The 13,274-nt window shown below is 40.1% G+C and overlaps 1 protein-coding gene across 1 annotated transcript in view; it reads right to left on the minus strand.

Moving 5' to 3' along the window:
* DOK6 (docking protein 6) overlaps window positions 1-13,274 on the minus strand; it is a 406,877-nt gene that overhangs the window by 96,456 nt on the left and 297,147 nt on the right. The window lies entirely within an intron of this gene.

The raw sequence follows: 13,274 nt of genomic DNA on the forward strand, positions 1-13,274 counted from the left end.
ATCAATAACCTCAGATATGCAGATGACATGACCCTTACAGCAGAAAGCGAAGGAGAACTAAAGAGCCTCTTGATGAAAGTGAAAGGAGTGAAAAAGTTGGCTTAAAACTCAACATTCAGAAAACTACAATCATGGCATCCAGTCCCATCACTTCAAAGCAAATAGATGGGGAAACAATGGAAACAGTGAGAGACTTTATTTTTTGGGGCTCCAAAATCACTGCAAATGGTGACTATAGCCATGAAACTAAAAGACACTTGCTCCTTGGAAGAAAAATTATGCCAACTTAGCATATTAAAAAGCAGAGACGTTACTTTGCCGACAAAGGTCCATCTAGTCAGAGCTATGGTTTTTCCAGTAGTCATGTCTGGATGTGAGAGTTGGACTATAAAGAAAGCTGAGCACCGAAGAACTGATGCTTTTGAACTGTGGTGTTGGAGAAAACTCTTGAGAGTCCCCTGGACTGCAAGGAGATCCAACTAGTCCATCCTAAAGGAAATCAGTCCTGAATATTCATTGGAAGGACTGATGCTGAAGCTGCAACTCCAATACTTTGGCCACTTGATGCGAAGAACTGACTCACTGGAAAAGACCCTGGTGCTGGGAAAGACTGAAGGCAGGAGGAGAAGGGGACGACAGAGGATGAGATGGTTGGATGGCATCACCAACTTGATGGACATGAGTTTGAGCAAGTTCTGGGAGTTGGTGATGAACAGGGAAGCCTGGCATGCTGCAGTCCATGCAGTCGCAGAGAGTCAGACAAGACTGAGCAACTGAACTCAACTGAATTGAAAATAGAGGTGCTAGTTACATCTGAATATCCTAGTTCCCACCAGTAACACGCACATTCCTCAACTGCACTGATGTGAAGAATAAGTGACAATAGGGACTATGCGTGTGTGTCCCGACTGCGAACTTGAATTCTTTTGAAATGTATAAACAATGATGAATGTTCTCTCTCTTTATACTTAACAAGGTAGTTGCACCAAATTAATACTTCATATCTAAAATAAAAGGTTAAAGAGTAGAATCTCTAAGATCACTTTCAGCTTTAAAACAGTCTGGGGCCACATAAAAATTCTCAGAAATAAATAGCAATGGGCTTAGTCGCTCAGCCATGTCTGACTCTGCCTGCCAGGCTCCTCTGTCCATGGGATTCTCCAGGCAAGAATACTGGAGTGGGTTGCCATGTTCTCCTCCAGGGGATCTTCCTGACCCAGAGATTGAACCTGCATCTCTTACATCTCCTGCATTTCAGGCAGGTTCTTTACTTACCACTAGCACTACGTGGGGAGCCTAAAGATATAGATGAACTGACAGCTCTGGGATTCAAATCGATGCCCCTGAAGAGACTGGAGCCTTAATCCAGCACCTTAGACTGCTTGGTCATGCTACCCTGCTTGTGGTAGATTTTTAATATATTCTGATGTAACAAGAATAAAAACAATCTTAGTCTTTTCGTTAAATGGCTCTTTTCCAAATTCCATTCCTCTAGGGATTTAAGAGGGCATGCTCCCTTTAGCTCACCTCACCACTCTAGTCCAGAACCCCTTGACATGGCAGTGCTGTCAGTCTTGTCTCCACTGTGTTCTCCTGTGGCACTATTTACAGCAGCCCTGATGTGTGAGCAGCCTAAAGGTGCTGACCGATGGATAGGGAAGTTGTGGTACAGATGTACACTGGAATATTCCTCAGCCATAAAGGGAATGAAATTGGGTCATTTGTAGAGACATGGGTGGGCCTAGAGTCTGCCATATAGAGTTAAGTAAGTCAGAAAAACAAATATCATGTATTAACAAATACATGTGGAATCTAGAAAAGTAATACAGGTGAATCTATTCGCAGGGTAAGACTAAAGACACAGACACAGAGAACACGCGGACGTGTGGACACGGTGCGGGAAAGGAGAGGGCGGGATGAATGGGGAGAGCAGCTCCGACAAATGCCCACTACCAGGTGTGAAGCAGGTAACTAGTGGGAAGCTGCTCTCTGGTACAGGGGGCTCAGCTTGGTGCTCTGTGGTCACCCAGAAGGTGGGATGGGAGTGAGAGGGAAGGAGATTCAGGAGGGAGAGTATATATGTATACAGTGACTGAGCCACTTCCTTGTACAGCAAAAACTAACACAACATTGTAAAGCAATTACATGCCAACAAGAAAGAGAGAGAGAACCAGAGTTCACTGTGAAGGTCTGTAGTCACAGGAAACTGAACTCCAGGGAGACATCCTGCTATGGATGGGTTCAAAGTTCCCTTCAAGGGGAGAAACAACCGTAAAAGACGGTGCCATGGAGGCAATCTCACTTGAGAAAAAGCCCCTGTCATGTAATCACTACACCACTGCCCTCCTTTTCTTGTCCTTGGGTCTCAAAATCAGCTCTTTATTATTTTTTTTCCACTTTTCCCCCTCTTTTTAGTTTATTTTTTTTATTGAAGGATAATTGCTTTACAGAATTTTGCAAACCTCAGCATGAATCAGCCATAGGTATACATATATCCCCTCCCTTTTGAACCTCCCTCCCATCTCCCTCCCCACCCCACCCCTCTAGGTTGATACAGAGCCCCTCCTTGAGTTTCATGAGCCATAGAGCAAATCCCATCGGCTCTTTATTTTACTTATGGTAATGTGGTTTCCATGCTACTCTTTCCATACATCTCACCCTCTCCTCCCCTCTCCCCATTTCCATACGTCTGTTCTCTGTCTGTTTCTCCATTGCTGCCCTGTAAATAAATTCTTCAGTACCATTTTTCTAGATTCTGTATATATACATTAGAATATGATATTTATCTTTCTCTTTCTGACTCACATCACTCTGTATAATAGGTTCTAGGTTCATCCACCTCATCAGAACTGACTCAAATGTACTCCTTTTTATGCCTGAGTAATATTTCATTGTGTATATGCACCACAAGTTCTTTATCCATTCTTCTGTCGATGGACATCTAGGTTACTTCCATGTTCTAGCTATTGTAAATAGTGCCGCAATGAACAATGGGATACATGTGTCTTCTTCAATTTTGGTTCCCTCAGGGTATATGCCGAGGAGTGGAATTCCTGAGTCATATGGTGGTTTTTCTCCATACAGTCTTCCATAGTGGCTGTACCAGTTTACATTCCCACCAACAGTGCAAAAGCGTTCCCCTTTCTCCACACCGTCTCCAGCACTTATTATTTGTAGACTTTTTTTTTATCATGGCCATTGTGACTGGTGTGAGGTGGTATCTCATTGTAGCTTTCATTTGCATTTCTTTAATAATGAGCGATGTTGAGCATCTTTTCATGTGTTTGTTAGCCATCTGTATGTCTTCTTTGGAGAAATGTGTTTAGGTCTTTCTCCCACATTTTGATTGGGTTGTTTGTTTTTCTGGCACTGAGTTGTATGAGCTGCTTGTATATTTTGGAAATTAATCCTTTGTCAGTTGTTTCATTTGCTATTATTTTTTCCCATTCTGAGGGTTGTCTTTTCAGCTTGCTTATAGTTCCCTTTGCTGTGCAAAAGCCTTTAAGTTTAATCAGGTCTCACTTGTTTACTTCTGTTTTTATTTCCATTACTCTAGGAGGTGGGTCATAGAGGATCTTGCTTTGATTTATGTCATTGAGTGTTTTCCCTATGTTTTCCTTTAAAAGTTTTATAGTTTCTGGTCTTATATTTAGGTCTTTAATCCATTTTGAGTTTATCTTTGTGTATGGTGTTAGGAAGTGTTCTAATTTCATTCTTTTACATGTAGCTGTCCAGTTTTCCCAGCACCACTTATTGAAGAAGCTGTCTTTGCCCCATTGTATATACTTGAATCCTTTGTAAAAAATAAGGTACTCCTAGGTGCATGGGTTTATTTCTGGGCTTTCTAACTTGTTCCATTGGTCTATATTTCTGTTTTTGTGCCAGTACCATACTGTCTTGATGACTGTAGCTTTGTAGTATAATCTGAAGTCAGGCAGGTTGATTCCTCCAGATCCATTCTTTTTCAAGACTGCTTTGGCTTTTTGGGGTCTTTTGTGTTTCCATACGAATTGTGAAATTTTTTGTTCTAGTTTTGTGAAAAATTCCATTGGTAATTTGATAGGGATCAAATTGAATCTGTAGATTGCATTTAGTAGTACAGTCACTTTCACAATATTGATTCTTCCTATCCAGGAACATGGAATATCTCTCCATCTGTTTATGTCATCTTTGATTTCTTTCATCAGTATTATAATTTTCTGTGTACAGTTCTTTTGTCTCCTTAGGTAAGTTTATTCCTAGATATTTGATTCTTTTTGTTGCAATGGTGAATTGGATTGATTCCTTAATTTCTCTTTCTGATTTTTCATTGTTAGTATGTAGAAATGCAAGTGATTTTGTGTATTAATTTTCTATCCTGCAACTTTTCTAATTAGCTTCAGTAATTTTCTGATACTATCTGTATGGTTTTCTATGTACAGTATCATGTCACCTGCAGTGAGAGCTTTACTTCTTCTTTTCTGATCTAGATTCCTTTTATTTCATTTTCTTCTTCATAGCTAGGACTTCCAGAACTATGTTGAATAATAGTGGTGAAAGTGGACACCCTTGTCTTGTTCCTGATCTTAGGGGGAATGCTTTCAGCTTTTCACAACTGAGAATAATGTTTGCTATAGCGTTAGTTGCTCAGTCGTGTCTGACTCTTTGTGACCCCATGGACTGTGAGCCACCAGGCTCCTCTGTCCATGGGATTCTCCAGGCAAGAATCATGGAGTGGATTGCCATTCTCTTCTCCAAATGTTTGCTGTAGGTTTATCATATATGGCCTTTACTATGTTGAGGTCGGTTCCTTCTATGCCCATTTTTGAAGAGTTTTCATCATAAATGGGTGCTGAATTTTATCAAAGGCTTTTTCTGCATCTATTGAGATGATCATATGGTTTTTATCTTTCAACTTGTTAATATAGTGTACCACATTGATTTGTATGTTGAAGAATCCATGCATTCCTGGAATAAACCCAGCTTGATCATAGTGTATGAGCTTTTTGAAGTGCTGCTGAATTCTGTTTGCTAAAATTTTATTGAAGATTTTTGCATATATGTTCATCAGTGATATTGGCCTGTAGTTTTCTTTTCTTTTCTTGTTTTTTTTTTTTTCATTGTTTTTGTGTGGTTTTGGTATTAGGCTGATGGTGGCCTTGTAGAATGAGTTTGGAAGTGTTCCTTCCTCTGAAATTTTTTGAAAGAGTTTTAGAAGGATAGCCATTAGCTCCTCACTAAATGTTTGATAGAATTCTCCTCTGAAGCCATCTGGTCCTGGGCTTTTGTTTTTTGGGAGATTTTTGATCACAGCTTCAATTACAGTGCTTGTCATTGGGTTGTTCATAGTTTCTATTTCTTCCTGGTTCAGTCTTGAAAGATTGAACTTTTCTAAGAATCTGTCCATTTCTTCCAGGTTATCCATTTTATTGCCATATAGTCTCTTATAATCCTTTGTGTTTCTGCATTGTCTGTTGTAACCTCTCCTTTTTCATTTCTAATTTTGTTGATTTGACTCTTCTCTCTCTTTTTTTTTTTTTTGATGAGTCTGGCTAAAGGTTTGTCAATTTTGTTTATTTTCTCAAAGAACCAGCTTTTAGTTTTATTAATTTTTACTATTGTTTTTTCATTTCTTTTTTATTTATTTCTGCTTGGATCTTTATGATTTATTTCCTTCTAATTTTTTTTTTTGTGTATGCTTCCTTTTCCAATTGTTTTACATGTAAAGTTAGGTTGTCTATTTGATGCTTTTCTTTTTTCTTGAGGTAGGATTTGTATTGCTATAAATTTACCCTTAGACCTGCTTTTGCTGCATCCTGTAGGTTTTGAGTTGTCGTGTTTTGTCATTTGTTTCTAGAAATTTTTTGATTTCCCTTTTGATTTCTTCAGTAACCTGTTGGTTATTTAGAAATGTGTTGTTTAATCTCCATGTGTTTGTGTTTCTCACAGTTTTTTTCCTTGTAATTGATATCTAGTCTCATAGTGTTGTGGTCAGAGAAGATGCTTGATATGATTTCCATTTTCTTAAATTTACCGAGGTCTGATTTGTGACCCAAGATGTAATCTATCCTGGAGAATGTTCCATGTGCACTTGAGAAGAAGGTGTATTCTTCTGCATTTGGATGGAATGTCCTGAGGATATCAATGAGATTCATCTCATCTAATGTATCATTTAAGACTTGTACTTAATTATTAATTTTCTGTCTTATTGGTGTGAGTGGGGTGTTAAAGTCTCCTTCTATTATTGTGTTACTGTCTGTTTCTCCTTTTAAGTCTGGTAGTGTTTGACTTATGTATTGAGGTGCTCCTATGTTGGGTGCATAGATATTTACAATTGTTATGTCTTCCTCTTGGATCAATCCCTTCATCATTATGTAGTGTCCTTCCTTATCTCCTGTAATATTCTTTATTTTAAGGTCTATTTTGTCTGATATGAGGATTGCTACTCCAGCTCTTTTGCTTCCCATCTGCATGGAATATATTTTTCCATCCTCTCGCTTTCAGTCTCTGTGTGTCAAGAGGTCTGAAGCGGGTTTCTTGTAGACACCATATCTGTGGGTCTTGTTTTTGTAACCATTCAGCCAATCTGTGTCTTTTGGTTGGAGCATTTAATCCATTTATATTTAAAGTAATTATTGATATATATGTTCCTATTGCCATTTTCTTAATTGTTTGGTGTTGATTTTGTAGATCTTTTTTCTTCTCTTGTATTTCTTGACTACATAAGTCTCTTTTACATTTGCTGTAAAGCTGGTTTGGTGGTACTGAATTCTCTTAACTTTTGCTTGTCTGAGAAGCTTTTTATTTCTCCATCAATTTTGAATGAGATCCTTGCCAGGTACTGTAATCTTGGTTGTAGATTTTCCCCTTTCAGTTACTTTAAATATCCTGCCATTCCCTTCTGGCCTGCAGAGTTTCTGCTGAAAGATCAGCTGTTAAATGTATGGGGTTTCCCTTGTACGTTATTTGTTGCTTTTTCCTTGCTGCTTCTAATATTCTTTCTTTGTGTTTAGTCTTTGTTAGTTTGATTAGTATGTGCCTTGGTGTGTTTCTCCTTGCATTTATCCTGTATAGGACTCTTTGTGCCTCTTGGACTTGATTGATTATTTCCTTTTCCATGTTGGGGAAATTTTCAAATAAAATTCCTTCAAAAAATTTCTCATACCCTTTCCTTTTCTCTTCTTCTTTTGGGACCCCTATAATTTGAATGTTGGTGCATTTGATATGGAGACTGAAGTGACTTAGCAGCAGCAGCAGCAGCAGAGGTCTCTGAGACTGTCCTCAGCTCTTTTCATTCTTTTTACATTATTCTGCTCTTCAGAAGTTATTTCCACCATTTTATCTTCCAGCTCACTGATTTGTTCTTTTGCTTTTGATTTTTTCTGGAGTATTTTTAATTTCTGTCATTGTGTTGTTTGTCTCTGAGTATTTATTCTTTAATTATTCTAGGTCTTTGTTGATTGTTGCACTTTCTCCATTCTGTTTTCAAGGTTTTTGATCATCTTTGCTATCATTATTCTGAATTCTTTTTTGGGTAGTTTGCCTATTTCCTCTTCATTTATTTGGACTTTGGTGTTTTTAGTTTGTTCCTTCATTTGTATAGTATTTCTCTGCCTTTTAATTATTATTTTTTTAAACTTATTGTGCTTGAGGTCTCCTTTCCCTTAAAGGTTGAATTCTTTCTTCCTCTTGGTTTCTGCCCTTCTAAAAGGCCCAGTGGTTTCTGTAAGCTTTGTATAGGATGAGATTTGTGCTGAGTTTTTGTTTGTTTGTTTTTCCTCTTATGGGCAAGGCTGAGTGAGGTGGTAATCCTTCTGCTGATGATTGGGTTTGTATTTTTGTTTTGTTTGTTGTTTAGATGAGGCCTCCTGCACAGGGTGCTACTGGTGATTGGGTGATACTGGGTCTTGTGTTCAAGTGGTTTCCTTTGTGTGAGTTCTCACTATCTGATGATCCCTAGGGTTAGTTCTCTGATAGTCTAGGGTCTTGGAGTTAGTGCTCTTTCTCCAAAGGCTCAGGGCTTGATGTCTGGTCAAGAACAAAAATTCCACAAGTGGTTTGTTATGGCATTAACTGAGAGTAAGACAAATATCCAAAAATTAGAAACCAATGATGAATCCTTGACAAATGGCAGTTACAAAATCAGGCAAATAATATTTAAAATAATGGAATATATACATATACACATACACTCTTGAGCAAAGTCAAAACAGTCCAGCGAACAGAGGAAATAAAAAATTATATTTACCAGTTAAGAACAAAACTAACTAAAGCACAAACTGGAAAACAAAACTAAAGCAAGGTGCCAAGTGGGGAATAAAGCAATGAAAACAAAACTAATAAGTATGTTGAGAGAAAAGGAAAGAAAGAATAATATGTAAAGTTAAATAGAGGTAGATAAAGATTTATATATATTAAAGATTAACTGCAAAGGAAAAAGAACAGTAGGAAAAGCAAACAAAGGAATAAATTTAGAAAAAATAAAAATAGGTTTAAAAAAATTAAAAATTAAAATTAAAAAACGAGAGAGAGGAAAAAAAGGAAAACTCCACAGATTTGAAAAAGCCCAACACAGAAGCAGAGGTTTATAACAACAATAAAAAATGTGACTGAGGAAAAAAAAAGCTCAAAAGTTTAATTAGATTTCATAGTGCCAATAAAATCGACAACTACTACAGAGGGGGAATAAAAAGGAAAGAAGAAATCCAAAAGAATCTACATAACAAGTCAAAACATAAGAATAACAAATGTTTTTCTTGAGTCACCGCTGTCAGAGTCCTTTCCCGCGCTGGGAGTCACAGGCCACCTCATCTCCCTAGGATGCCCTCCAACACTGTGCTGGTCTCTGGACCTGCTGCAGGGGGAGCCCAGGTTCTAATCTGGTTCTACTCCTCTGTGTTCTTGACTCCAACATCCACAGCTAATAGAACTAGTGTGTTTTCTTTTGGGTGAGCTCTCAATGACCTTTTATATATTCCATAGACACAGTCTGCCTAGTTGATCGTGTGGATTTAATCTGCAGCTTGTACAGCTGGTGGGAAGGTTTTGGGTCTTCTTCCTTAGACACACTGAATCTGGGTTTCAATTGTGGTTTTATTTCCACCTCTGCATGTGGGTGTCCACTGGGGTTTGTTCCTGAGGCTGCTCTGGAGGGCTTGGGTCTGCTCCAGTGAGGGACAGGTGTGGAAGTTTTGCAGCTGCTTGGGTCGCAGGGGCTCTGGCAGCACCAGGAACTCAGGGGAGTTGGCGGCTAGGGCAGCAGGAAATATAGTGCTCTAGAAGGGTATGGCAACCAGTATTGGCCAATATGCTCCAGTTTTCTTGCCTGGAGAACCCCTCTGACAGAGAAGCCTGGCAGGCCACAGTCTACAGGGTCACAAAGAGTTGGACACGACCAAAGGAACCCTGTGTGCATGGACACAAGACTTTTTTCCCTGCGGCAGCGCTGCCCCAGTGAGAGCTGAGCTTGAAGGTGGCGCAGCTGCTTGGCTTGTGGGGACCCTGGCAGTGCCAAGTGTGCAGGGACACAGACTGCTTCCGTGGCAGGAGTTATGGCCCTACCAGAGTCTTTTTTCGGCCTCTTGTAGCTGGTGACCAGAAGGCCTCTTTGGCCAGACTTTCTCTGTAGCTCCTCTGGATCAGGCACTTAGAGGGCTCCCTTGCCTGGGGTCTTTCTCTGTTGTTTGGCACATCCAGCACATAGATGGGCCCCTCTGGCTGGGGTCCTATTCTGTAGATTGGCGCATCAGGCACTTAAAGGGGCACCCTGCGTGGGGTCCTGCTCTGTAGTTCAGTGCATCAGGCTTTTGATGGGCCAGGCTCTCTATTGTTCAGCTGTTGATGCTGGCGTGTGAGGAGAGAGAGGCTATGGTGATGGCTCCATCCACTATACGTGATTCAGCAGTATCGTCTTGCTTCCATGGCTGCCCAGCGTTCCTCCACAGGCATTTCCAACCATGATCTCCTCCCTCACATCGCCCCATCCCATCTCTCCACAGTCAACAGTAGCCCTCACCCTGGGACTGCTCCACAATCCCTAAACTCCAGCTCCCAGCCGCTGCACCTTCCAAGGGATCTGCATCCCTGTCTGGGGTATGTATGGTTGCGGCAAGGACTGTCTGATTCTCATTCCATTTAGGCTGCCACAGGTCAGCTCTTTCACTCTAAGCCTTAAATGTTTCTCCTCTGATTCAGACAATTGCCCTGATGTGCGGATCAGACCCCTGCTTCAGTTCCCCACCCGCCGAGGGCAGGTCCAGTCCTTCTAACATTCCTGTTTTCCCCCCTGGTTTCTTCATTCTACCGAGTTTCGTGTGGGTCTCTATATTCCTTTCCACTGGTCAGGTCCTCCTGTCCACGTTCAGGTGGTGTTCTGCATGCACTTCTGTGTCTGAAGCTATATTCCTGATGTATTCGTGGAGAGAAATGTACTCCACGTCCACCTACTCCTCTGCCATCCTGTTCTCTCCAAACTCAGCTCTTTATGAATGAGTGATGTCAGAATTCCAGCCTTTCTTCCAAACGACAAGCAAAAGAATTTTGCCAAGAAGTAAACAGTTTAAGAAGTGAAAATGGATGCTTTTAAAATAATTCTCTATGGGTCTCTAGATAAAATTGTGCTACAGGTGAATCTGTAGACCTCTGGCAATTCTGTCCATCTTCACACTGTGTCATTTCATTCCTGCAGTATGTTTTGTGATTTTGAATCTATATTTAGTTACTAGATATTTATTCTCTGTTCACACAGAAATCCTAAACTCTAGACAATGGTGTTAAAACAGGAGCACTTTCCTGAAAACCCAGTGGTGCTTCTTTCATTATTGAAAATTTAATGTTTAATTATGGAAAGGAATGAAATTTTTAAAAGCACAGCTCTTCTGGAGAACAGTGCAAACCAATTAACACTTTTTCCCTGATAACAGTTTAATCTTTATTGTCACTCAACAATGCTAGCATTTTACTTCTTCTTCTTCTTTTTTTTTTAGCAGCTATGAAAAAGGTTGAAGTTTCTGTCTAAACCTTTGGTGAGTCAGATATTGCTTTATGGTAAGAAATTATAAGCAATATTGACAAACAGACGAAAGCAAGAGTAAGGAAAGTCTAGAAACAGACTCAATTCATACGAGAGTTAAACATGTGGTACAGTGTCATCTCATGTCTGTGGGGGAAAGCTGGACTGGTTAATAAACTGTGTTTGGACAACAGCCATTTGGAAAAATATTTCAATCCATATTTCTGCTTCCACTGATATAAATTCCAGAAAAAACAACAACAAAAAAGTAAGAGAAAAAAGTAGGAAAGAATTCCTATTTAAAGTTAGAAGATAGCAGGGTTTCAAGCTACAACCCAGTGCAATAAGTGACAAAAGACTGATAAATCTGCCTGTGAAAGAAATCATGAGCTAGCAAATGGCAAATTAAATACTACAAAAAATATTTGAAATTCACAACACTGGTAACTTCTGATGCCTGTAAGTTAGGTATACTATCAGTAAGTACTTTGTTCACAGGGTTTGTTTGATCATTAAATGAACGAATACAGGTAAATTTTAAAACAGTGTTTATAATTTATTGTAACTCATGAAATAGTACTTCTATTATTATTATTATTACTACTACCCAAAAGGATATGTAAAACATTGCTAAATTAGTGAAAAAAAAAAAGGTGACTATAATGTTTATAGTGTGCTAACAGTTTTGTAAAAAAAAGTACATGGGGAAGAATTTATATAAATCTTCGGTTATATGTACATTAAACTGTGGAAGAATGCACAAGAACTGTCTTATTAGTCGGGGATGAAATGAACATGACTGGCAGTCCATGAGTATGGGAGACACACTTTCCACTGATTCTTCTTTATGCAAACCGTCGTATTAAATAAAGGAATGCTATCAATTTATTAATTTAATTAAATTAAAATTAGACCACATTAAAATTTAAATCAAAGGTCCAAAGACCCTCCCTCACAGGGTTTTTGTGCAGATGTGGTGCTTACAATGTTCTCAGCTCAGTCCTTTGGCAAATAACAGGCTGCCCTTGGCAGTCATGGGGGACTGGCTCCAAGGGTGGATACCCAAATCTAAGGATGCTCAAGCTCCTTATATAATGTGATGCAGTACACTCAGCCCTCAGTATCAGCGGTTCCCCATCTGTGGATCAATGCTCAGTTGGTTAAATTTGTGGATGTGGAACCCGCAGATAATAAGTGCCAACTGTGCACTTTACAGTTAAATTTGTACAATACTGTAGTAGTGACTTAAAGGCCTCCCTTCCAGCTTAAACACACACACCATATATACATTTATATGCACATTTACTCTCTTTCCAGTGAGCACAGGCATCTCATCTGATTTTCAAGGGGACCAAGATTATGCAGAGTTCTGGCTTATAAATGGGCTTCCGTGGTGGCTCAAACAGTAAAGAATCTGCCTGCAATGTGGGAGACTCGGGTTCGATCCCTGGGTCGGGAAGATCCCCTGGAGAAGGGAATGGCTACCTACTCCAGTGTTCTTGCCTGGAGAATCCCACGGAGAGAGGAGCCTGGAGGGCTGCAGTCCATGGGATCTCAAAGCGTCGGACACGACTGAGTGACTAATACCACCACCTGGGTTGTAAAGCACTGAGACAATACCCACTACCCATAGCAATGCTGCTGCTGCTGCTGCTAAGTTGCTTCAGTCGTGTCCGACTCTGTGTGACCCCACAGACGGTAGCCCACCAGGCTCCCCCTTCCCTGGGATTCTCCAGGCAAGAACACTGGAGTGGGTTGCCAGTTTCTTCTCCAATTTATGAAAGTGAAAAGAGAAAGTGAAGGCGCTCAGTCGTGTCTGACTCTTCACAACCTCATGGACTGCAGCCTACCAGGCTCCTCCATCCATGGGATTTTCCAGGCAAGAGTACTGGAGTGGGGTGCCATTGCCTTCTCTGACCCATGGCAATGAGAGGAAATGATAATAGCCGGCTTTTGGGGAACACCTATAGCGCCAGGCATGGTGATAAATGCTGTGTGTCCATTACCTCGTTGAGCTTCACAACACTCTACAAGGCTCTCACCATTCTGTTTTACAGAAAAACACCATGCTAAGGAGGCTAAGAAATTTGCCCAAGGTCACTAAAACTGAGGTGGCTGAGCCATGATCTGAACCCAGCCATATGATTTTGGAGTCTAGGCTTACTACCACTTAGCTCGGTTTCATTCATTCAAGATGAGCAGCAGAAAAGCATGCACAGTTCTTTCATCATGACACTTTTCATACTGTCATGACAGACCATAGGACAGGGCTTGGGATAAAACA

Source organism: Bos grunniens, chromosome 24, assembly GCF_055505025.1.
Source record: "Bos grunniens cultivar Pamir isolate PY7600 chromosome 24, Bosgru_T2T1.0, whole genome shotgun sequence".
NCBI lineage: Eukaryota > Metazoa > Chordata > Mammalia > Artiodactyla > Bovidae > Bos > Bos grunniens.